Here is a 27,149-nt window from a genome sequence, read left to right as displayed (position 1 = left end):
GTAAGGAAAAAATTTTTTACAATGAGGCTGGTGAAACACTGGCACAGGTTGTCCAGAAAGGTGGTAGATGCCCCATCCCTGGAAACATTCAAGGTCAGGTTGGATGGGACTCTGAGCAACCTGATCTCATTGAAGATGTCCCTGCTCATTGCAGGAGGGGGGGTGGACCAGATGACCTCTAAAGGTCCCTTCCAACCTAAATCATTCTATGATTCTAAAAATGTGTTATTTAAATCACATAAATATATTTAATTTCCACTGACATTTGTGTATATTGTATATGTAAAGATGTGTTGTACTTTGAACAACATATTCATATATTGCAACTATATAAACACAGTACTGAAGGAAATTCCATTGGGTCTTTGACATCTGTCCTACATGCCTTGTTCTCTTTCACCTGGGTAGGCAGAGTTACACATATTTTCTTATTAACTTGACGCATTTTGGCAGGGATTGTATGTACTTTCATAGTCTCACGAATAGGTGGCACTAATGAATTCTACATTTGAAGAAAGTTCTATGTTCCCAACTAGGAAAATACAAGTCCTTGGTGCCCTTTTACACTCTGTATTGACCTTTACTACCAGTAGCAACTTTGAACTCAGTTATGAGGGCTGAAACAAATAGATAGGATCCTGTTTTCCACTTCCAGGAGATAAGTACCTTCTACTGAATATAACAGGAGTTGTTCACTCATGAGTGTAAGAGAAGAGTGCCTACGTGCTACATTAATATAAGAAAAGCATATTGCTCTTTAATATAAAACATGTCTAAGGGTGAAAAAATGTATTGGCAGTTTTTAAGAAAGACCTGATTAAACCAATTGGACGTGAAATATTACCTGGCACACTAGAAATGACAAATAGAAATCACCTTGAAATGTGAATTTGAGTCACATTTCCTGCTGGTTTACACTGGGGTAACCTTCTCAGTGCCAATGTAATTAGGGGTGTTTTTCAACTTCAACCAGCACAGACTTTTGTTTACTAGTGTTTTTTAAACAGGATGCTTCCACAAACAATGTTAGGGCTCCAGGCAGAGATAATCAGTCTATCAGAAATGCTTTGGTACTTCCAAGGAGGTAATCTGACCTATCTCCATACATTGTATATACTTATCTGTATGCAGGTGGGTATATGCACACATGCACAACACATATACACGTATATATAGATATTACATGAAATTATATATGTATAAATATTGGTTTATTTAATTTTGTCATACAATTTTAATGAAATTTTATTCTTGGGTAAAAATTTATAGTTTGGATAGTAATATGACTAGGACTTCATAGACAAAGGGACGATGAGAATTTAAAAATTACTGTGAAACCAAGTCTATATTTGAGAACTCTTGCTACTCTGGATGCCATGACAGAAAACATTTTTAAGCAAATTAGTAACTTTTTGTACTAAGAAGAAGAAATACCTAGAAACTTATTTGGAAACAAATGAAACCCCTAGTAAAACTGGCACAGAACTATCAGTAATACTCAAAATTTTAAAAATTAACTTTGCCATTAACCATATGTTTAATAGATTAGGGATTTTAAACCAAGACAAGCGTCAAAAGTACTATTTTGTCAACAGAGAAGCAAAAGGAGTTAAGCAAGAGATTAAAATAAGAATCATAAAAAAAGACAAACTCACTGTGTGCCAAAAGCCCACGTTAATGTGATTGGCATATCCACAGCAGCTGAAGGAACACAAGAAAACATCATCAATCAGAAAAATAATTCTTCATGGACCTTCCTTACTATAATGAAGGTGGGAGAAATCACATTATTCTCCCTTTTGATAACCCGAGGTTCTGTCTTATATGGTGATGTGGATATTAACACATCAAGCAGTTTCTGGGTCACTTATTTGAGTTTGAAGACAGCAGGCAAGGTCTGGTCATGCCCATAATAATAGATGCACTTACCCTCTAAAAGAAGATGGCAGCTTTCAAAATATGTTTTGAACATGAATCACTTGTGTTCTGGGTGGACCTTGGCTGGACATTAGCTGCCCACCAAAGCCACTCTATCACTCCCCTTCCTCAGCTGAACAGGGGAGAGAAAATGCAACAAAAGGCTTGTGGGTCAAGATAAGGACAGGGAGATCACTCACCAATTACCATCATGGGCAAACCAGACTCAGCTTGTGGAAATTAATTTAATTTATTGCCAATCAAAAGTCAGAGTAGGATAATGAGAAACAAAATCAAATCTTAAGATCCCTTCCCCCCACCCCTCCCTTCTTCACACCTGGCTTCTCTACCTCCTCCCCCTGCGTGCTGCAGGGGGACAAGGAATGGGGGTTGTGGTCAGTTCACCACACGCTGTCTCTGCTGCTCCTTCCTCCTCAGGGGGAGGCCTCCTCACACTCTTCCCCTGCTCCAGTTTGGGGTCCCTCCCGTGGGAGACAGCCCTCTATGAATTTCACCAACACGAGTCTTTCCCACGGAGTACAGTTCTTCACAAACTGCTCCAGCGTGGGTCCCTTCCACAGGGCACAGTCCTTCAGGAACAGGCTGCTCCTGTGTGGGTCCCCCACAGGGGTCACAAGTCCTGCCAGCAAAACTGCTCCAGCGTGGGCTCCTGTCTCCATGGGTCCACAGGTCCTGCCAGGTGCCTGCTCCAGCGCAGGCTTCCCATGGGGGGGTCACAGCCTCCTTTGGGCATCCATGTGCTCTGGTGTGGGGTCCTCCATGGGCTGCAGATAGATACCTGCTCTACCATTAACCTCCATGGGCTTCAGGGGCACAGCCTGCCTCACCATTGTCTTCACCATGGGCTGCAGGGGAATCTGTGCTCTGGTGCCAGGAGCATCTCCTCCCCCTCCTTCTTCACTGACCTTGGTGTCTGCAGGGTTGTTCCTCTCACATATTCTTACTCTCCTCTTCCAGCTGCTGTTCTGCAGCAGTTTTTCCCCCTTCTTAAATATGTTATACTAGAGGCACTACCACAGTCGCTGATGGGCTCAGCCTTCACCAGCAGTGGGTCCATCTTGGACCCACTTGGACTTTAAGACATAGAGGAAACTTGATTTTAAGTATCACAGCTACAGCCCTGAGTTGGCTGCACTGTGGAGTTGCTTTCTTTATTTAAATGTTTTAAAATGGGAATGCAGGTTGAGTGCAGCCCATACATGGGTAGGGAAAATTCGCTGTATTATTTCAGGTACTATCTATGACAAGGTTTGGGCATCGAAATTAAAATCTCAAAAATCTATGCAGAAGAGCAGGAAGTAAAGCAAAAATAATTTCAGTGTTGAGAAGTGTTCACAATGCTGTGTCTTAAAATTTTCACTGAAGTGACAGGTTTTGAAATGAATGCAATAATTTGAAAGTCAAAATACATAATATGTCTGATGGATAAAAGAAGCATGGGTGTGTTGATGGCATTATATACAAGGAAACATTGATGAGGATGTGGCAGTGACATTATCAGGAGAGAGTAATTGATGACACACTTGCAAAAAAGCAGAGGAAGGGGTGAGTAAGTACCATGAAAAGAGATGATAAGCAGGGGCTGCTGAGGGAGGGAGGGAGGGGGGGTATAAGGAGAAAGAGGAGGGTGGGGAGAGAGAGTGTTTACACAAGGAGCTCGTAGGAGAGTCAAACAGAGCAACATGTTGCCCGGAGAGGTGCTGTCTCCATCCTCAGAAATTTTCTAGATCCAATTAGACTAAGCCTTAAGTAACATGGGCTGCCTTATAGCTGGCCCTGCTTTGAGCATGAGGTTGGGCCAGAGACCTCCTGATGTCCTTTCCAACCTCAGTTATCTTATGATCTTAAGATCCCATATCTGAGCATTAACAAGAATAACTTGGATGCAAAAGTAGCATGGGTGAAGTTCCACTGATACAGAAGTGGAAATGTGTCCTTTATGGAAATAGCTATGCCTACATTAATCATCATCTGACAAATATAATGGCATCCATACCCACATAGAGGCAACTATACAGTCGTTACAGAACAGTTAATACAGTCCACATTTCTAATGTGAAAAAGCCCTATATTGCCAAGGAACAAAAAACCAACACCATCACTTTACTGTAAAGAAACGATTTACTAAAATAACATCACCATCCATCAGCTACTAGTCCTTAAATAGCATTAATTACTAAATGTTCTTGTGCCTACTAAACTAGACAAAGACAGGATATAAACACGTTGCTAAATCACTTAAGCAATAAGTTACGATATATGTCATACAGCTTGAGTAAATGCTGTTGACTTGGAGTTCACAGTAAGAACACAGAGTGGCAAGAAGTTACATTGCCTTAAGTAGGAAAGCAGGTCCCTCATATTAAAGTATCTTTCTTCAGTCTTAAGGGAAAGAAATCTCTGTTTATAAATTTCTCTGAACAGTCACATGCTTTATGAATCAGGTGCCTCTTCCAAACTTATCTGATCACAGTGAATCATGACCAAAAAGCTGAATCTGTTTTGAAATGCTTTCTAAAGTTCAGAAAAGTTGCATGAGAGTATTCTTTAGACTCATATGCCATCTCAAGTAACATAGTTTCTCAACACACTGCTTTTAAAATATAGGTTTATGTGGAAAAATATGCCAGATTCATTTACTTTGTCTAGCTGTCACTGAAGTTCCCAAATTGTTCAGTCTTTCTACCTAATATAACAAAATGCAGTTGATACAACCTGACATGCCTTCAAGAACATAAATGCAGACATAATTTTAAAAGCGGGTTGTGGCTGGAAAATTTTAGAAGAAGTATATTTAGGCATGGGGATTAGTAAGTAAGAGTGCTCAAGTCAATATGAAAAGACAGTATTATACCACTAGTTTCTGTGGTTTTAATTATTTTTCAGGATAAATTTAGGTTGAAGAAATTAAGGTGTTATAAGGCAATGGTAGCAGTTGTCAGGTCCTCCTTTATACAGTCAGTCAAGGCTCCATATTGGGACTTAATAAACAAGAAAAGAAAAGAAGGAAAAAATAAAAAAAATTGAGTGATAAAACACAAAAAGCTGAACACTTGCATATAAGTCACTGACTGGGGAACATTCTTATGTGTTTTAAATCAGCATTTTAAACCACATACAGATATATATGATCTTAGGATCATTGAGGTTGCAAAGGATCACAGGGGTCTCTATCCAAGCTTTTGCTCAAAGCCTGGGCAGCACTATGGTCAGACCAGATTGCTCAGGGCTTTATCCATTAGGTCTTGAAAACTTTCAAGGACGGGAACAGCACAGTCTCTGAGTAATATGACAAATTGTCAAACAGTCCGTTGTTTGACCATCATCTTGGGGAGGAAGGTTTTAAGTCAAATCCAATATGAGTTTTTCTTGTTTCAATTTATGTCCTTTGCCTCTCCTTTGACCAGGCACCACTTTGAACAGCCTAGCTCCATTGCCTGGATCATGTCTCTGAAAGTACTGGCTGGCAGCTCTTAGGTCCCCCAGAAGCTGTCGCTTCTCCAGGCTGAACAAGACCCTGTCCATCAGTCTCTCCTTGCTTTGCTTTGCTCCCTGACCATCTCGGTGGCTGCTGAATCCACTTTGGTTTGTCTGTGTCTTCTGGAGGATCCAAAACTTGCCATAATATTCTATTTATGAGTGCTGAGTAGAGAGGAGTCTCCTGCCTGTGTTCCTGTTCATACAGCACAGGGTGCTGATGACCTTCCTGCCTGTCAGAGTGCACTGGTAGCTTCTATGCAACTTGCTATACCGGTTTTTCAGAAGAGCTGCTCCCCAGCCAGTCAGTCCCCAGCCTGTGCTTTTGCAAAGAATTCTTCTTTTCCAGGTGAAGGACTTCACATTTGTCCTCGCTGGGTTTTGTGAAGTTCCTGTCTACCATTTTGTCCATCCTGTGTAGGTCTGTCAGTATGGCAGCCCTGCTCTCCAGTGTATCAAGTCACCCCTTCAATTTGGTGTGACCTGCAAAGTTAATGACACCTGCACTAGGGCATTGTTTAAGCAGGACACGTCCAGGATAAACCCCTGTGGTACCCCACTAGTTTGCAGCCTCCAGAAAGCATATGACCTATTAACCACTACTTTTAAAGCCCAAACATCTGACCAGTTTTTTATGCATCTGGTTGTCCACCATCCAGGCTAGGTGTATATGACAACATTGTGGGAGACAGTGTTAAAGGCACACATTTAGACTGCTCTAAAGCTTGAAGGATATACAATGTATAAAGGTATGGTTGGTTTACTGAGAGGTCAATGAAAACGGTTAGATATTTTTTAAAAAGATAGTTCCAGTGCTATTGTATGCAACTGCCTTCAAAATAAACCATAAGGCATTTTTACATCTCCAGTCATCCATGCATTTTAGTTTAGCTTCTTTTGAATTTGCCTGATGCTATAAAAGAAAAAGTACTTTCTGTGTGTTGCACCTAGCACACATACCAAGTAGTTGTCACCTGTAATGAACAGCAGTGTCACAGAAAAGAGAAGCCCTTGTCCACACTTTCAACCTCTCCAGTCTTTATAAAAAAGATTCTTTATTAGGCATTTTGGATATGTTGTTGCTCACTTCTCCTCCAAATATTTTTGAAGAAAATACCTGAATAATCATGCTGTTATTTTTACCATGTCACTCTCCCCTGTGAGTCACACAATCTGCTTCTCACTGCACATTTTAGCAGAACCAACTGCCCTTAGACTTCAGAATCAAGTCATTTTGTTTTAAAATTTTGTTGTCTCTACAAATCTCTAAACTGTGTTCTTCGCTGAACCACTATTTCACAGTAATCAAACCACCATGCTGCAAATATGTATATACAGTACGGACAGACAGACAGCAAAGCTGTCCTTATATTAAAGGAAGAGTTATGAAGACTTGGCATCTACCAGCAGAAGAACTCCAAACATCTAGCATATACCTGCATGAGTCAGGCATATATAGTCGGATGTACTCAAACAGGCAATGTTCCTCAAAGTGGGAAGTAGTTCAATGTGCTCGTTTTGGCTGAGAAGGGGTTAATTCTCCTCACCATGGCAGGTCGGCTACCTTTCCAGCTTCCCGAGCTCTGCCGCGTGGCGGGGGGGGGGGGGGGGGGGGGGGGGGCTGGGAGGGGCGGGGCCATGGCGGGGGCGGCTGACCCCGACTGGCCAATGGCAGGTTCATCCCATACCACGTGACACCATGACCAGTACATGAAGGGGGGGCAGGTTGTGGCTCGGGGGTGGGCGGTGAGTGGCTGTGTTGTGTCTGGTTTGTTTTGGTGGTTCCCTCCCCTCCCCCGGGGCTTTGTGCCTCTCGTTGTTCTCCTTTACATTGCATTTCTGTTGTTGTTTCTTTTAATTTTAATTATTAAACTGTTCTTATCCCAACCCACGAGCGTTACCCTCCTGATTCTCTTCCCCATCCACCGGTGGGGGAGTGAGGGAGCGACTGTGTGGGGCTGAGCTGCCGGCTAACCCATGACAGTTAGCCATGGCTTTTATTTAGCATTTCAGCAGATTCTGTTTGGCCATTATGAAGTACCAGAATTTGCAGGTTTTTAATCCAAGGCACTGATTGCTTCCAAGCATTGTTTTGCACACATATGCCATTAACTCAGACTTCTTGGAGCCAGCTACTGGCTGGGGGCATCCTGGGGCTAACTGCTTAAAGATATAAGACAACATAAACAAGAGCAGGCAAATCTGAGCTCCTCTGACTCTCAGGTAGTCAGGATATGAGCTAGCTCCAGTTCAGGAGACCTATATCAGCATTAACATCACCAGCTCAGACTAATATAGTCTTTAAAAAACAGGGTATATGAGCTTGAAATCAATGTCTGCTAGATCGTCTTGAGTCTCAGCTGAGTTGTGGTTGTCCATCCCTGGCCATAGCATATGTGCTTGCATCTGCCCATTTTGCAGTCTGTAGGCAGAGCAAAATCCTATACATGCATGAGAATGCCCAGATATGATGTAACTCATTACAGGAAATCACTGAGTGAATCCTAGTCCTGGACACAAGAACCATCCTAATATAAGGCATTTATAAGCTTTATTTTGATCTGCACTTTCCTTCTTCTTTAGCTGGCATTCCTGAATCAGCAGAGGTAGCAGCACCATCTATTTCCTAGGAAGGGCATAAAGTGGTGGCAGGCTCCTGCTCTTATCCAGCTGTAATTTCTGATCAATCCTTTAACAACTGTAGCAATCATTTCTTTGCTTTGGGGCTTCAGTCAGATCAACAGGCTAGAACACCTTCACCATTGCAGCAAATGCAAAAAAAAAAATAAAAAAAAGAACGTAAAGTTGGTTGGCTGAAAAGAGTTAGAAAGAAACAAGCCAATTGTTTCTCCCCTCACTGGGGAGCCCTGGTCTTCCACCTTTCTGAAAACATTAAGACTGATAAAAGAAAGAAAACAAATTAAACACCAAAAAACCACCCAACCCCTCCCAAACCCAAAATGAAACCCCCAAAGCAAAAACCAACCCTAACCCCAAAACCTAAACCCTGCCACCATTCTGATGTGAACTGGAGGCTCTAACTTAAACAGTGTCCAGGCCTGGGCCCCAGAACTTGATCATTCATGAAGATCTCTTACCCGATTTCAGACCAGTCTCAAGTAGCACTCTCCCAATCTCCTAGGCCAGCAATCACTCTTAATAAGCAGTCTCAGTATGGCCACCCTGTTCTGGAGGTAAGGGATTTTATTGGCACGGAACAGTCACCTCTCTGCCAGGGAACACTCCCTGCCCTCTTTTATTTACAGGTACAGCTGTGAATTCAGTGAGCTAATAATGAGTAATGGTGCAATTTTGTGCTGGGAAGAGCAACAGAAGGAAATATTGGATGATGAAAAAAGAAAACTAAGCTGAAAGCCATGGGAACTGGCTTTAGGAGCAAATGAAGCTCCTAAAATTATTTCTTTATTTAGACTAGAAAGTTTTTGATGCATGATCTGAGAAATAAATAAAAATAAAGAATGTTTTAAAGGAAAGGCTTTTCAAAAAGAAATAAATAAAAACTTTTTTAAAAGCAGAGGATATTCCATGTGATCAGAGATCTCAAGGACTGGAGCAGCAGAACCAGAAGCATTATAAGGTCACTTCTGAAAGCCAGGAATAAAAACAGGACCTGCAGGGTCTCAGTCTGTTGCCTCTCTGCTACCCAAAACCCAAGAAAATACGTTGTTCCAAACACGTGGAACTAACCTGTGTTCTTTAAGATGCTAAATAAAGAAATAAACAAACCAGTGTATAACTGCAAATGAAGGTTTTATGAGTGATGAACAGAACTGATGAGTATCTGGTATATTGCCTCCATTTTTCACACAACATTATACGACTATTCAGCCACCTTCTGAGAAAAGGCATGTCTCCAGTCACCAACGTCTCTCCCTTGCTTTACTCTCTTCTTTGAAATAAATGCTATTGATCAGCAGCAGACTTTTCTGAAATTGGCAGAAAGGTATGAGCCTATTAAAGTTCTGTTATTAAGGTTGAATATAATTGGAAAAGAGAATTGATTCCTCCTAGATTTATATCCATTAGCTTTTTATTGTAATCCCCTATTTGTAACATTTCATTACACACCTTCAGAAGTTTTTTATTTTTCCTCCTTTTTATTTCATTCTGTGGATTTTGCTTCTGGGATCCTGAAGTAGTGGCCATTATTTTTTTCCTATTTTTATTATAAACATTATTTTGTACATAGACATTTTGGGCCAACTCAGTCTTGCAAATTATGTTTTTCTGGAGGAACCTGAGTCAGCCATGTACAGATTGTTTTGTTAGCTATGTTTAAAATTATTGCAGAACACATAAGTTTGTGAATGTGTGTGTCTTGATATCAGTATATAAATCTTCAGTCAGATCAGATTTCTTTGAGTATGAAAACTGGCAGTCTCTGCTTAAAAGATTGAAAAAGAAATTTGAAAGGAGAACCTTTTGAAAAAATATTTCTAAACAAGAGCCACTGTTAAAGAGAACAATCTGAAGTAAATCAGAACTTCTGACTGCCCAGTCTGCCAGTGTTCTCAAGTGGCTGCCATTTAAGATCCCAAACAACACAGATCACTGCAGGAGACAAAGTAAGTTTTTAATCTGAAGCCAGCTATTCAAGTAGCTCTGCTCTCTCCAGTGCCACATATACCTTTATGTCATCTAAGGTATGTCAGCTGGCAAACACATATATAGTTCCATTTTAAAACGGGGATTTGTAAAATACCACTTTGAAGAGTTAATTACAAAGTTTCTATTGCCTTTAATGAGAATAAAGGTAGGCCTAAATTATGTTAGTCCAGTCAGATAATTTAGAATAGATCTACACAGTAACCATTCATATATATTTGGAAGTTTCTCTAACATAGCAGAAGTGATTTACTAATGTTGTCTCTGTTTCTTGCACTGTCTTCAGCTCCATTTGAACCCTGGGGGCTCAGCATTGTGTCTGAACAAATATCTTACAATGTCTATTTTTTAAAACAAATGTATCTTTGAGTTGCCTGAAGTTACTATTGAAACCAAGTTGAGTTAGAAGAAAGAAAAGTGTTTAGAAATGCAAAAACAAAGCAACTCAGTCTACACTCATGAACAGATGAGGCATGATTTGTAAAAGGTAAGGAAAGTGTTGCTTGCTTCTGAACATCTCTGAAGAATTTCTTAACCAATGGGCTGAAGATTAGCATTGTGGCAAAAGAAATAATGAATTTCTAAGTTTTGAAGTGGTCATGCATACCTAGAACTTTCCTCATTTCTTCTATTTGAAAAATATATTTAAAAATGTCTAAAAAGAGAAGTTCAGGATGACTCATAATGTTTTGTTTCACTTCTCCATTCACCCATGAAACTAAACTACATTTAAAAGTAAACAGACAAATAACCAAACAAAACCCATGAAGACTGTTGTTTAATGAAATTTAAGCATTTCTCACATGACTGACTGACTAAGTGATTCAAACGATACATATATGCATTGCTGAACTGTAGTCTATTTGAAGAATTTTTCTATTTTAAAAAATATACTGCAAGCATTTTATTCCAAAATGAGATAATTAATAACTGTGGAACTGTGGGAGTTCATTTTTTTTAATTTTTGCCTCTGTTCCTCCCCCCCCCCCCCCCCCCCCGATGGCAAGTCTAAAACCAATTATAAAAGAGTTTATCAAAAATATGTTTGGTACATCATGCACAATGAAGTGAATATCCTTTCCACTGCGACTTTTGAGTTTCTGAATCTGTTCCAATTCTCCTTCTAATACATTTTTGCTTCTTTGCTATTGTTATTTTGCATCAGAATACAATCAGGTTCCTAGACCTTTCCTCCTAATTTCATCAAAATGCTAATGAGCTGGATTTGTTCACCTTTTTAAAGAATATTGAGCTGCTTCTTGAGTAACAATCTAATAAGGAGATGGACGTATACTTCTCATACTTTTGATGTTCGATATAATTTCTCTAAAAATATGTTAGAGCAAACAATGTAGAATCTGCTTTGCCTGGTATTTTAAAAATAATAAAGAAAAACCATTATAAGAAGAAACACAATAGCATTTAATTCATTTGATGGCTATGATTAAATGTGAATGTCAAACTTGAAAAAGTTCAGAGATATGCCAGGAGAGCAAGCTTGCTTTTCTGCAAGTTTATGTTCCTATGAAGAGTTTAATTAATACCCTTTTTCCTGGATCACACAGCTTCTATAATGACCAAAGAGAAAAGAAAGAAAAAAGCAAATAAATAAAGAATTGTCTCAAATTACATACATACCTGGAGAAATTATTGAACATTTTCAATAAAAGCAAAAGAGGTTGCTTTTAGTCCATAATATTAAACAAGACTATGATGTTATTCCTTACGAGCTCTGGATTAGTAAAGGCAATTATTATGTTCAGTGGTGTAAACCCTGGTCCTGAGCTAGTACTGAGATCTTCCAGGGCAAGTAGAGAAAATTAAGGACTCAGGAAGTAACTTTGTGCTGGTGGACACTGGTTACAGGTGATCAGTCAGACTATAGTTGGGTAGAATATCATCTCTTAAAATTAAAACCATAGAATCATTAACGTTGGAAAAGACCTCTAGGATCATCAAGTCCAACCGTCAATGCAGCACTACCATGTCTCCTAAACCATGCCCTGAAGTGCCACATCTACACACCTTTTAAAATACTTCCAGGGATGGTGACTCTACCACCTCTCTGGGCAGCCTATTCTGATGTCTGACCACTCTTTCACTGAAGAAATTTTTCCTAATACCCAATCTAAACCTCCCCTGATGCAGAATGAAGACATTTCCTCTCATCTTATCACTAGTTACTTGGGAGAAGAGACCAACACCCACCTCACTACAACCTCCTGTCAGGTAGTTGTAGAGAGCAGTAAGGTCTCCCCTCAGCCTCCTCTTCTCCAGACTAAACAACCCCAATTCCCTCAGCTGCTCCTCATAAGACTTGTGCTCTAGACCCTTCATCAGCTTCATTGCCCTTCTCTGGACACATTCCAGCAACTTGATGTCCTTCTTATACTAGGGGGCCCAAAACTGAACACAGTATTCAAGATGTGGCCACATCAGCATTGAGTACAGGGGCACGATCACTTTCCAACTTCTGCTGACCACACTATCTCTGATAAAAGCCAGGATGCTGTTGGCCTTCTTGCCCACCTGGGCACACTGCCGGCTCATGTTCAGCTGACTGTCAACCAGAACGCGCTGGGTCCTTTCTCCCAGGCAGCTCTCCAGCCACTCTTCCCCAAGCCTGTAGAGTTGCATGGGGTTGTTGTGACCCATGTGCAGGACCCAGCACTTGGCCTTGCTCAACCTCATTCAATTGGCCTCGGCCCATCAATGCAGCCTGTTCAGGTCCCTCTGCAGAGCCTTCCTACCCTCAAGCAGATCAACTCTCCCACACAACTTGGTGTCATCTACAAACTTCCTGAGGGTGCACTTGATCACCTCATCCAGATCACTGATAAAGATATTAAACAAGACTGTCCCTAACACTGAGCCCTGAGGAACCCCACTTGTGACTGGCCACCAACTGGATTTAGCTCCATTCACCACAACCCTGGATCCTCCTCCTGGCCCTTCTGGTAGATGGGTGTCACATCAGCAAGCCTCCAGCCATCTAGGACCTCCCCTGTTATCCAGCACTGCTGGTAAATGATGGAGAGTGGCTTGGTGAGCTCCTCTGCCAGCTTCCTCAGTACTCTTGGGTGGATCCCGTCTGGACCCAGTGACTTGTGAGTGTCCAGGTGGAGCAGCAGGTCATAAACTGCTTCCTCCTTGACTATGGGGGATTTGTTGCACTCAGTGTCCCTGCCATCCAGCTCAGAGGGCTGAATACCTGCGGAATAACTGGTCTGATTGTTAGAGACTGCGGCAAAGAAATCATTTAGTACCTCAGCCTTTTCCTCAGCCTCAGTGATAATGTTCCCCTCAGGCCCAATAGAGGATGGAGATTCTCTTTGGTTCTCTTTTTGTTGTTAATGTATTTGTAAAAACATTTTTTGTTATCCATTATAACAGTGGCCAAATTGAGTTCTACCTGGGCTTTTGCTTGCCCCATTTTCTCCCTGCAGGACTTAACAAGGTCTCTGTACTCTTCTTGTGTTACCTGCCCCGTCTTCCAAAAGCAGTAGACTCTCGTTTTTCCCTGAGTGCCAGCAAAAGCTCCATGTTCAGCCAGGTCAGTTGTCTTCTATACTGGTTCATCTTGCAGCACTTGGGGACAGCCTGTATCTTCTGAATTGACTCGCAAAATTCGGCTTTTGTTCCATGACCTATAAACACAAGAAATATACCATAATTATATTAAAATAATGTTATAATTTGCAGCCTGCTCGTGCGGACAAAGCTGTGAAGAATGCATGGTGGAGGTTAAAGATACCTTAATGAAATGAAACTAGACGAGTGTTAGTATAAGTTATAGTTAGCAGTGAGGACAATAAATATCAGACAGATTACAAAGGTTATGTGTAGGTTCGCTGTCATGTAATCACACTGTAGATATCTGTAAATCAGATGTTTCTTTCTGTGCCTCTCTCAATATCCCTATCTAAATTCTATAAATGATGCAGATGAACAGGGACTTTTAGGATATGTTCCCCTGGTCTGCTTAAGGTGCTTAGTTCACAATGACATAAAGCATGATGTAGAACATGCATTTCTGGGTTACTAACATGTCAGCTGGTCAAATATTCATCTCTGGAGTGTTTTAGAACAATAGGTTTTTTTCCTTTTTAACCATGGAAATGTGTTTTAATCCACATGTGAAATAAAAAAAATATTACTGGTAAAGAAGACAGTGAAATAGGAATGAGTGACATTGGTGAAAGTTTTAGAACTAGGATTTATTTTTCCTAATGGAGATGTGACAACAAAATATGCATAAGCAAATGCACAAAAAGCACCAAGCTCTCAATAATTTTTTTTGTCTATGGCCTAAATTGTGTTTAATTATTCTATGCACAGAAGAACAATTTTAACAGGACAGACTGAAAAGAAAAACCCCAAACCTCATAATATTGTGTAACTGACAGGGAACAAAAGAAGTATTAAAACTTTATTTAATAAATTCAACAACTCAACTCCCCCAACCCTCTCCCCAAAACCACCTGAATGAGTGTACTACCCAGTAGTTGGCAGGTTTAACAGCCTACACTGCTCTGAAAAAGTAGCTTCTGCAGGTAGTCAGGACTGATCCCACCACTTGACCCTGAACTGCCTCCCGGGTAACCTTGTAAGTGCGTCAGTCCTGGAAAGCCTGTGTGCCATTGGAGGGACACACATGCCAATAGCCAGCCTTGGGTCTCAAGAAGGGACCTGTAACCTGCCCTTAAGGCATCCTCAGCTGTCAGTCTCAGAGATAGTTCTTTAAAAGTTGATGCCTGCATATTTTTTTAAATTATTATTTTCTTTTAAATATTCTCAAACAATGCATTTCATTTTAAACATTTTTGCAAGTAAAACTGGAGGTTCAGTTTGGCACACTCCATGTTTTCTTTTAATTACACCAATCATTCATTTGTTTTCCAAGTTTGACTCCTTGCATATATATGTAGGGATTCTTTTTTTTTTTTCTTTTATTCACCAGGAAACCAAAATCCCAGTTATAAGAACACTTCTTTGAAGTAACTAGTCTGTATGGAAATTGTTTCTTAATCCTTGTCAGCTAATGATATGTGTCTGTATAAAAAAATGAGGATCTATTCCCCTTCTGAAATAATTATTTTCTATCTAATACAATAGTGGGTGTTCCCATTATCCATGTAAATGGTTAGTTGTTTTAAGGCTTACTAAGCCTTTGAACTCAGTAACATACTATGGCAATGAGTTCTACCAGTTAAACAGATTTCCACTGTGAAAAACAGATGTTTTGTCATCAGTTGTAAATCTGTTCTTATCAATTTACTTTAATTTCACTTTAAAAAGGGTAAACAAGTCTTTGAGTTTGCTGTTCACTTGTTATTCCTATAGCTTTATGTACCTTTTCTTCTGCAATGTATGACTATCTTTTCGATCCTTCTTCCTTTGTGATAAAAAGTAAATCTTTGCTTTACATCTGCACTTTTAACAAAAGCTATTACTAAAGCACGTTAGTCACAAGTAAACTTTGGGATGAAACCAGACAGAAAAGTGCAGTAGGAGTTTTCATAGATAGAAGAATTATCAATGACAAGCCCTCAGGTAAAGATCAATTGCTTGAATTCAAAACTTCTTTAGCCAGGTTTCAGGTAAGTTGGAAGAGATGGAAAAATATCGGGACTTTCAATAACTCTTGTGGCATTTGTTAGCTCTTGATGATGTGACCTTCTGTTGTCCATTTCAGAAGAAAGGTAGGAGTTGCTTCATTCTCCAGTGAGTCTGGCTGCATGTATGAGGGATCAAAATGCACAGGTTGAAAAGCTTTCAAGAGCAGATGAACCTCTAGACCCACCATGCTTTGGCAAAGTGGTTGAAATAGGTTTGCTATTCGCTAAAGTGAACTGAGTTCTGACTTCCTGACCTTTTTTTGTTTCACATCCAGCGTCAAGCCCTGACAATACTGCTGCAGGTAAGGTTATTTTCTTGACATTCCTCAGTAACATGAGTTTCTTCAAAGTACTTCTAAAATGACAGTTTTCGTAACCTGAGAGGAAAGAATTTGCAAATATAGCAATATCTGTGATTGCAGATATTCAATCAGAACTCTCCCTTTTAGGCAGAAGACATTGAAAGAGAACAGCCTCAGGGAAGAAATGAGGTTTGTCCAGTTTTATGGTTGAAAAGGTACTCCCAGAAGTAGAAAATGAGGGACTCCATTCCCATTTTAGTCTCATGGATACTCAGTATATTATTCAACAGCCTTCTGCAAATATACCTATAATAGTAAAATTACTTTTTTTTTTAATAGTAGTAAACGTGCCAGATCCCATTTTCTGTATCTGAACCTAGTTGTTTTAGTCTGGCTCTGTGCCTATGAATTGTTTGAGAGATTAAATCTGAGGCAGAAACAGCTGAAGATTGTTCTAACAGTGGCTAGTTCACTGTGCTGCTTAATTTGCTAGTACATGCATACAGCACAGGGATGCTAGTGCAAGTGCCCACAAGCAGTTTGTTGGCATTGTGTGGTACTCCTTCTAAGCTAATTTATCTGTGTAGACATCATGCTGATGGAGCTGGATTGCTGTTCTTGGTATAGGCATACTTCCACTATTTCAGTCCCTCATTAATAAATGGGATAGGAAGGAAGTGGGATAGTACCTCCTTTGTTAATGCTAGTTGTTTAAATCATAAGCCATAGTAGAATTTGTTTTTTTCTTTCATTGTACTTGAGAAATGCTAGGATTTAGGTAACAGCTGGGTGATTTAAGATGCTCAGGTCCTGCAGTAGCCTGGCTGAATTTAAATAAGAAGGGCAATTGAATATTTTTTAGTTTCACCTTAGAAAAGCAACACCTTTTTCTTTAAAGAGAAATATATGTAACCTGGATGCAGTGAAAAAAACCAGCTCATTTCCAAGTTTAAGATGTACCTAACTTATTTATTTTCTGAGTACTTTGCAGCCATTCATCATGCTCAGCAGGTAGTAGCCAACCTGGAGGAAGTGCATAATGGTGTGAACACAGATGGGATTTCAGCTGAACTTAGTTTTCCTGTCATGGAGTAGTGTGACACCAAGATGAGAAAAAATTGCTCACATTGAGCTGATAAAATAATTAGCTCAGTCACATAATTACTGTTAGTGCTATGTGCTATCCCTGCCATCAGGTGCTTTGTCCTGCCCGCAAGACACTAAAACCTAATATAGAACAAATGATCTCAGCATGTCATCTGCTTGATGTCTCTACTACAATCACTTCTGAAGACAGAGTGAGCACATTCATGTATTTTCATTCATTATAATTGTCTCTAGTGCTTCAACAGAATTGAAGACAAACAACCATGGCTTGGCTTCAGGAGAAAAATGCCACTGCCATTCTAAGCTGGAAATAGTGATTGTCGATCAAAAGTATATTTATTTTCACAATTGTAGCTAAATCACAAGAGCAACAGCAACAAGAACCTCAAAATAATACCTTAAGAAAGATCAAAAAAAAATTTAAGATTTGAGATCAATATTAGTAGTCTTTGTGTAATGTTGTGTATTATATGCTGCAATTCCATACTATTTATAGCTCATACTGTGAGAGCTGAAGTAATATATTGCTTTGACAGACCTGTACTTGAAGTATATTTATGAAGTAGGCTTATATTAATATGAGAAGTCAGAAGTGTCTACATTTCACAACAGATGAAGCCAAGATGAAAAAAAGACTAGAAAAAAAGATTTTTTAAGTAAACATCTTGAATCACCAAGGTGATTCTCCCTCCCCCATTTGTTGATGGAACACCACAAGGTTCCCAATACATGTTGAATTGCAGCATATTCACTTCTATAGAGGAGAGCTCTAAAGCTTTCAGGAACCAAAGTGACCATGCAAATGATGATGTATCCTGAATAAGCTAACGTTTGTAGAGATGCTATAATAAAATAGAAGGTTTTGGCTTTGTACTTAATATCTCAAATTCTCTGATTAATAATATCCTTAATTTAGTGTCATTTACCTCACCAGCAATATTATACAGAAATTGTTGAATGAGAATTAAGTTTCATTGAATTTCTACCGTAAATTGGCAGGTCCACATAGACTCATGCTTTGCCCTCTCCCTGGTTCTTTCTGAGACAACCATCCATTCTGTAATCTGAATGGTGAAAGGATCCTTCACTGCTTAAATAATTCAATGCTGTAAAATAGCACACATGAAAGAAATTAGACAAATAAACACATCTCCAGAATCTGACAGATGGAAAAGGTTTTCCTTTTAAAGGTATGCCTAGATCAGGATTTTATTTTAAGGTGAACTTTTAACATTCTGGGTTTGTAATATAAATTGGACTGCCTTAAAATCTAGTTTTATAGTATAGGAGGCCAGGTTTGAAAATTATCCATATTTATTTGTTCACTGAAAGGCAATCAAATGTATGAAATGAATTAAAATACTAATTTCTGAATATCAGTTAAAGTATCTGTCAATTATTGAATCTTGTCTATGAAGGAGGGTAGGCTGTGGGTCTTACAACAGGAAACATTGATAGAAAGGAAAAAACACATCAGGAAAGAGGAAACCTGTTGTAGGAGAACTGTTACATGGACAAACCAACAGCAACAGTACAGCGTAGCACAATTCCCACCTCTAGTCTGAATAATCCTTAATGTGCGATTTATCAAAATGCATTGACAGCCACTGCCGGACTAGCTATAAGTCCCAACCAGGCATGAGTCCCAGTATGTGTAGTAGCGTACAAATTCATAGAGTAGCCCTGTGTCCCAAGGGGTTTGTACTCTGCTTTACACAATACTTAACTTTAAGAAGGATGGGTTAATGGAGTATGAAAGAACTGTTAATAGGATGATACACTTAGGATGGAAATTGGTATAAAATTGATAATGGACTTCTGCAGAACAGTCTTGAAAGCTATCTCCTACAGCTAAGCTTCCTATCCCTTTCCCTAATTAATATCTGGTTTTGGTTGCTTGCAGCTTAGCACAATAATAAATACGGGGAGATACTGTCCAAGTCACCACCTGAGGTTTTGTGGAAGTATCACTTAAATCTTGACCATTTCCAAGAAGATGAATAGGGAAAATACACTGCTGTTAGAAACTAGTAGCAGCAACGAGTAACAGCAACATCTTTATTCTTGGTGAAAGGAGAAAACTTTTGAAATAGGAGGCAGACTGCCATTTTAATGTAAGGAATGTGATTTTTGTCCCACCATAAAAATTTACTCAAACTTAACAAACGTTATAAACATTTAAAATATATTATTTTGAAAATACATGACTAAGCCATTCTGTTGGAACCTTCTGAGATGTAATTTCATTTGCTACTAAATGTAATAGGACAAAAATGTCTGAATTTCAGTTATTTCTATTCTAAAGTTAATTATGAAAAGCAAATAATAATGTTCTGCCATTTAGTGAAAGGTTTTGCTGCTTTAATGCTATTTTAACACAGTTGTTTAGTTCCCCCGTTAGTGGCAATGTTTTTAAATAGATGTAGAACTTTTTACATTTTTCTGAACACCATAATCAATATGTGTATCTTTTAAGTATAACCCAATTCTAATCTTTTTTTCTGTTCTACAAGACTGCAAAATTCACTGTTGAGTTCTAAAATTCAAAATGATCGAATGATCATAGATAACAAGCATTCAAAATGTATTGTGCATAATTATAATATTCTTTCTCCATTTGTCCTTCTGCTTCCTGCTGTCTCTGTTGCCCACCAGTGAGTTATACATTTAAGAGGAGGAAAGAAATCTATTGACTGCGGAGTCGAATTCAGTTAATATGCCTCACACTAGCAGGACAATGCATGTAACACAGCAGGCCTAATTTGCTGTCCATCTCTGGCTATGAATATTACCACCGAATGTCTGCAGTCAAGTGGTTTTCATTACACTGGAGTTCTCTGGTGTGGGATTCTCTGCGAAATCTAATGACCAAAGTTCTTTATTTGGAAAAGTACTCTTTTACAAAGGCATTCTGCTTGGGCACCACAAACAAGTCAAGTACATAAAAAAGTACATGAAAATGCAGCATGTCATAGTATCTGAAGCACGGTGTAGCCAATGAAACAACCTTCCAAAGGAGTAGCAAAGGAGCAGCTTGGTAGCTTTTATATATAAGTATATATATTTCCTTGGAATGGGTTCTTCTAATTGATTGTCGAGTGCATGAGAACAATTCAGTACATTATTTTTCTGGAAGCAGAAAGCATGGATGTGGCTTTGAAAGGCGAATTCTGCTGAATATGCAAGGTTAGTGTTACATTTAAAGCCAAAAGATAAATTCAGCAGGGGAACTTCTTTCTTCAGATAGTTGCTACAGTAATCAGAGCCCTGGTTTATGCCTGGGTTATCAAAGGTGCCGCACAATCTCTGACATATTCAATACCTTGTTCTCATTACGCTCGTTGCTAGTAGCACTAAGCATTCCTCTATTTTTACACTGAGCTATTCACTATGGAGAGCAGGGTGAGGGGGAAATAATCTAGACATTTTTGAGTTGTATAAATCTTTTTAGAGCATTTATTAAGAGATAAAGATTTCAGTGCATCTGCACACACCTGTAATTGTCCTAATGCTCTACAATATTCTTAAAGTTCTTTCCTGTGATCATGCCGAGTTCCTTTGTGGTTTAGTGAGAGCCAGGCAGAGGAGGCTATGTTCTAGTCCACACTCCAATTTACAATGTACAACAAAGTAGCTGCCCTTTGGGCTTGAGCAGAGCTACTCAGAGAGTAGGTAGTTTAGGCTTATCCAGGGTGTTACAGGACGACTCAGCCTTAAAGAAGACACATGGGTATAGGACAAGAAAATAGACAACTATGTTTTCAGAGGATAGGTCATGGAATGGAGACATTTTAGCACATGTCATTATATGTTGTACTGCTGATATTAATAAATTGCAAGTAAATCAGTAGCCAGTTCCCATGCCTGAAAAAGTAAAAAAAATAATCTACTGGGAATTTCTTGAGGCTACCAGTGATGTTGTAGCCTGTTTCTTCTTAGGATTATCTTTGAAATGGCCTGGGGAAACCACTGTAAACAAGACTCTGCAGGAATTTACTCTGATAACTAACCTAAAGGTCTCCATGGAAGGAAAGAATCCAATTGGAAGAAAGTAGTTTAGTGAAAAAAAACCCTCTCAAAATATACACACCGATTTCAAGTGTGTTCTAATTTAAGGGTGAGTAATCCTGTACTTTTAATTCGGCTAGCAACTGGACCAGAAACATAAAGGAAAATGTCAGTAAGCAATTTTAACAAATTTTGAGACTTTGTTGCTGTCTAGAAGCATGTCTAATCCTTTCTAAATCCAGTCAATCCAAATCAAAAACAATACATATAATGATATGAGGGAGAGACACCTCTAAGGACACAGGTTTTGACAAAAGAGTTATGTAACATCTGCAAACCATAATCGATGAGGATGATGATGGTGACAAAGATAATGATGATGATAAAGAGGAAAATAATTATGAAAGAAAATTTAATTGTGTAGGAGGCTTCTCAGTACCCCTGGGATGACCAGGGGACTGGAGCATCTCCCTTCTGGGAAAGGCTGAGAGACTTGGGTTTGCTCAGCCTGGACAAGACAAGACTGAGGGGGGGTCTCATCAATACTTATAAATATCTAAAGCATGGGTGTCAAGAGGATGGGGCCAGTATCTGTTCAGTGATGCCCAATGACAGGACAAGGGTCAATGGGCACAAGTTGGAACACAGGAAGTTCCACCTCAATATGAGGAAAAACTCCTTCCCTGTGCGGGTGCCAGAGCAGTGGCACAGGCTGCCCAGGGAGGGTGTGGAGTCCCTTCCCTGGAGACATTCAAAACCTGCCTGGACGCGTTCCTGTGCCTCCTGCTCTGGGTGTGCCTGCTCAAGCAGGGGCGTTGGACAAGATGATCTCTGGAGGTCCCTTCCAACCCCTACTATTCTGTGATTCTGTGAAATGCCAGCAACAAGAAGAAAGAGCTATAATACACACAAGGGAAAAACACAAGATCTGACTGTCTTCTGGTTTGTGGCATAAAACAGTAAAATGATGACAAAGAAAATTATATTATTTTTATTCCTCATTTGGATGGCATGACCTATGAAAAAAGTAGCATTTAACAGAACCACTTGCATTACTGCAGTCTAAGGATGGTGCCCCTAATGGTGCCAGCACTGTGAACAATATCATTAAAAACTGTTTACCTCCTATGGCCATTGTTCCTACAGTTATGTGAGCTGCATGAAGCCTGAGGTCAAATTTGAACTGAGACTTTAGAAGCAAACCTCCTGAGCTAAAATATGAATTCAAGCTGTTTTGGGATTATCCAAGAAAGTCAAAAGGAGAGACAGCGTACCTTTTATTTTTAAGTCATTACAGAAAAAGTAAATACCCTGGAAGGAAAAGGAAAAAGGGGGAAAAAATAGGCTGATGATTGTGAATGATTTAATAGTGAGTTACATAAAATGCTGAGAACATATAGAACTATAAACCAAAAGCAAGACTATCGCTAGCTGTGTTTTTTAACTCTAGTGGCTGAATTACACTGTATTATTTTTAACTAGCATGAGACACAAATCCAGCAGCTGCTACTCAATTTTAACTGACAGTATTCAGTATCAAATAACACACTTTTCTATGTTATGTTTTAATATCACCAGAAAAATATTGCTGTTAACAAATAATAGAAAGGGATTAAAAAAGCACTTTTTTTCCCAGTTCCTCAGTTCATTCTGCATCACAAAAGAGAAACTGAAAAAAAGGAAAACCAGGCATGCTTATTTCAACACCTCTAAGAAATAATGTAAATGAAGAAAAAAATTAATCAACTTATGGTTAGCCATTTTTACACATCAAAGTTTCTGTTATGCAGAAGGAAAAACAACCCCTACAATAATTAAAGTGTAAATATCTATCATAAATTGAGTATTTTTTATATTATATATAATTTGCAAAGTTAAACTCAGCCTCACAGTAGAGCACTAAATATTCAGTGCTCTACTGTGATGCTGATTTTAACTTTGCAGGATATAGTGAAGTAATCACAGACCACTAATCAATAATTTTATTATCATCTTTTTTCCCTATATGCAAAGGCTTTACAAAATTAGATGTTTTTTTCTCCCTTTTTAGGGGTAGAAATGAATATTTAAATAGCTGATTCCAGCTACTGTTTTGTGCCCTTGTGGGACTGAACATTTCTAATTAGGTTTCTATAGCCCTTAGCCAAATTACTAGAGTAGCCTTTTCATTGTTTTCTATGCAAAAACGGAGGCCAGTCAGCATTACACGAACTTCTGTCTCAAAGCACACTCCATTGTCACAGCAGTGCATGTGCTCCATTAACTGGGTGCTTGCTTTCTCAAGTGACTGTACTAAGTAGGAGTACTGCTGTATCTAACAGCAGACTGTACTGTTAAAGGGAAGTTGTTAATTCTAGAAATGCACTGAAGCAAATTTTTAAAAATAACACCATATGTATCTGTTGGTAAGATCCTAAGGCTTTGGATCCTAAGATCTTAATAGACCACTTCTAACTCTACCCAGAATGGTTTGGAAGGGGCAATTACTACATATGGTCTTATACTTCATTAAGTTTGAGATAATTCCAATATTTTTCTAGAGTTAAGTGAAAAAAAGGGAGTAAAAGCTGGCATGTAATCAGGATGCAGTGGAATAATTAGTCACAATTTCATTTGCTGTCAGTAGTCAAACTATCCTTTCCAGACATTGTACTAAGCACTGTAAAAATGAATAAGAAAAAAGGCTTTAATTGGGGCACATCCCTAGGGCAGGGAAGGAAATTACATCTCCACAGATCCTCTGCTGAACGTAGGTGGATGCTGCTCCTGCCCCCTGCCTGAACACAGGACATGCAGTACTGAGTCCTTCAAACGGTGCATAGAAGACAATACAGTGGACAATGTTTTGTTCTTCCTTTTGGTTTTTTTTTTTTTTTTTCTAACAGAGTAGCTAGTACTAATGCATCACTCAAACTCTGGAAATGAAAGTGAACCTTTAAGTCATGGGGCTGTCTCTGTGAGTCCTTACCATTGAATATTGGGAGCCAAGATGAAGGTAAATGAGTTACACTCATTTATTAACACATAATATGACCAGATTTTCAGATCCCAGACCTAAGAAATCCTGTCTAGATAAGGAATGTGCTGCCACTCTGACTATACCAAGAAAGCCTCTAAACAGGGAGAGCTTATAGCAGGATAACAGCTCTTGAAGCAACAGTTTATATTGCTCTCCTAAATGAAAGGCACTATATATAAACTGGATTTGTGTTATATTTTTCATGCCTTTACATGTGTTTGTTGTTGTGGCTATTGTTTGAATGGCATAGATACATAAGGCTCTACTAGATCGGTAATTAATAATAAATAATCCTAGCTTTATCAGCATACTAAAGCTACACAAGTATTTAAGTCCAAACCTTCCAGCTTCGTAATCGACAGCAAGAAGAAATTGATCAGGGGACTGGAGCATCTCTTTTATGAGGAAAGGTTGAGAGGCTTGGGTTTGTTCAGCCTGGACAAGAGAAGAAATATCTGAAGGGTGGGTGTCAAGATGATGGGGCCAGTCTCTTTTTCACTGGTGCCCAATGACAGGACAAGGGGCAATGGGCACAAACTGGAACACAGGAAGCTCCACCTCAATATGAGGAAAAACGTTTTTCCTGTGAGGGTGCCAGAGCAGTGGCACAGGCTGCCCAGGGAGGGTGTGGAGTCTCCTTCCCTGGAGACATTCAAAACCTGCCTGGACGTGTTCCTGTGCCCCCTGCTCTGGGTGTGCCTGCTCAAGCAGGGGGGTTGGACAAGATGATCTCTGGAGGTTCCTTCCATCCCCAACCATTCTGTGATTCTGTGAAGAATGACAATGAGCTCTTAGAAACCCAAATCTCAGACTATGCAAGGCTATAAAAATCATAATTGAAATTCTGATTTATATCTGAAAGCACATTCAAAGCCAGAAAAGAAATTTAGTACAGGTGTCAGCAGTATTGACAAAGATTTTTGTTCTGCATTCAGTTAGAGTCAAACAATTCAGCAGAGATGATGATCTTACCTTGTTCAAGAATATTGAAAAGGAGATATCTTTCAAAATTAAAACTGCATCTAATTGTGAAGGCTTTGGCAAGTAACGACGTCTGTTTCATGAAAGACCCTTGCAATATTTTACTACTGTTCCCCAGCATTATTTATATTTCTTCTGTGTTTTAGACATCAAAAGCTGCTTCCTGATTCTTCCCAGAAGCCACAGGAGGAGTATTTCACTAGACTTCATTTCACTGGGTAGTGGCTATTATTAAGAAATATTTATACCACATTACACCACAATGTTTAAATCAAACTAAGGATTCTAATATTTTAAGGCACTACAAAAAAGTGTCATTTTTAGCCCAGAAAATTACTATTTGATATTGACTGTTGTCAGTGCCCTACTCCAGATAAGATGACCCTAGTCTGACAACAAAATGGCAATGGATAAATACTAACAATAATGTCTTATTTATTTTCTGTCCTAGAATAGCATAGTCTTCTTGAACTCCAGTACACCATTCACCATCGCATGCTGTCAAAATGCATCTGAAATGCAGAATACTTGTGTTTTCAGTACATTAAATGGAATAAAGCAGAAATAAGAGGTAAAATGATAGCACTATTTACTTTTCCTGATGTTACTTCATCTAATCAAAAGCTGAGAGCCACCTGATGTTTTAAGTTTGCAGCAAATTATTTCCCCAGATGTTTTCAGTGGCTGAATCTCCATCATTTTTTATTTTTAGATTGACAGTTTCTCAGATGAGCTGCAGCTTTCTATTATTAGTTAAAATACGAACAAGAGCTCTGTCAGAAGTATTTTTTCCTCTAAACTTGATAATGAATCCAGGATAAGATTCCATACTGAGATTTGATTCCTTTGACTGGGTACCCAGACTGGTAAGAAGATCTAAACTAAACTAAAAGCAATATGCGTATGGCCTCATTCCACTGCCCTAGGTTTGCTCTTACAGCTTCTTATAACTTTTAGGAAAGAACTATATTACCTTTGAGTTTTCTTTCTCCACTCCATACATACTAGCCAGGAAAACGCTAGAAATAGCAAAAGCAGAAACCTTATAAGCTGCTACCTGTAGCTGCAATCAAGCTGTCCCTAATAACTTCAATAATCAACTGAAAACTGCCTACTGTGGGGCCTGAAAGCTGTGCACTTCCAGCCACCTCTCTTAATTTAATGCTGAGAGTCATCTAAATTTCTAACGTGGCAGAGGCACGTTAGCGCTACCTTGTCATTAGGATGCAACAAAAACATAGGTCTCTAGGTATCTGTAGTTGGTTATAGTTTAACAAAAAATAATTATTGACATTTGCAATGCATGTTATCTCAGTCTATTAAAACCAACAAAGATCCCTCCTCCCCAAACAGATAACCTGAGCAGTGTATCTGTTTCAAAGAATAAGGCCATGACACAAATACATCATTCTACTAACATGTAAAACAAGGTTGTTAATTTTTTTTTAAACAAAACCTGTTTTGATTGAGAAATTAAAGTGATGAAATCTCTTTAAGTCCTCATGAAAATCTGCTCAAATTTGAAAACAGTTCAGTTTGTACAGAATCTTCCTTAGATCTCTGCTTAATTCCTAAGAGGTTTTGTCCATCTTTAGCAGAGATTGCCTTCCCCTGTAAGCAAATACCTCTGAAATCCATTAAGTAAGTGTGTGTCTCACCCATCTGGTGTACTGCATTTCACAAAGGATGACAACTCACAGGTGCCACTAGTTATTTTATATTGCTTGATATGATCCACAGAGTGGATCTAAATTTTCCACCTTTGAAAGACTGCATAAAAAGAAAGAAGAGCCTTCTAGTTAAAGCAGTTACTTGGTGACTGAGACAGCAGAGTTCTTGCATGGGAATATAATTCTCTGATTGTAGTTATGTCACTGAAACTCAGTTTTTCAGAGGAGAGTACCAACTACACATTTCTCATTTTCTAGGTGTCTAACTGAGACTGTAGGGTCTGATTTATAGAAGTGCAAATGTAGTCAATAGAGATTGTGCTTTGAATGTATAAAATGCAATATAAACACTCTGCAAAATCAGAGCCTGCATTTCTTATACTGGACAGCTAGAATTTCTAGA

The 27,149-nt window shown here is 39.1% G+C and overlaps 1 long non-coding RNA gene across 1 annotated transcript; it reads right to left on the bottom strand.

Annotated features, from left to right (window-relative positions):
- Positions 1–11,065: 11,065 nt before the first annotated feature.
- LOC135312895 (uncharacterized) lies at positions 11,066–26,307 on the bottom strand. The gene is made up of 3 exons (XR_010372517.1): positions 26,050–26,307; positions 25,068–25,301; positions 11,066–13,688 (listed from the first exon to the last, which is right to left on the bottom strand). It is a non-coding gene; the product is annotated as an uncharacterized LOC135312895 (long non-coding RNA).
- Positions 26,308–27,149: the final 842 nt, after the last annotated feature.

Source organism: Phalacrocorax carbo, chromosome 3 (genome assembly GCF_963921805.1).
Source record: "Phalacrocorax carbo chromosome 3, bPhaCar2.1, whole genome shotgun sequence".
In the NCBI taxonomy this organism is placed as follows: domain Eukaryota; kingdom Metazoa; phylum Chordata; class Aves; order Suliformes; family Phalacrocoracidae; genus Phalacrocorax; species Phalacrocorax carbo.
This window is presented reverse-complemented; position numbering and strand designations above follow the sequence as displayed.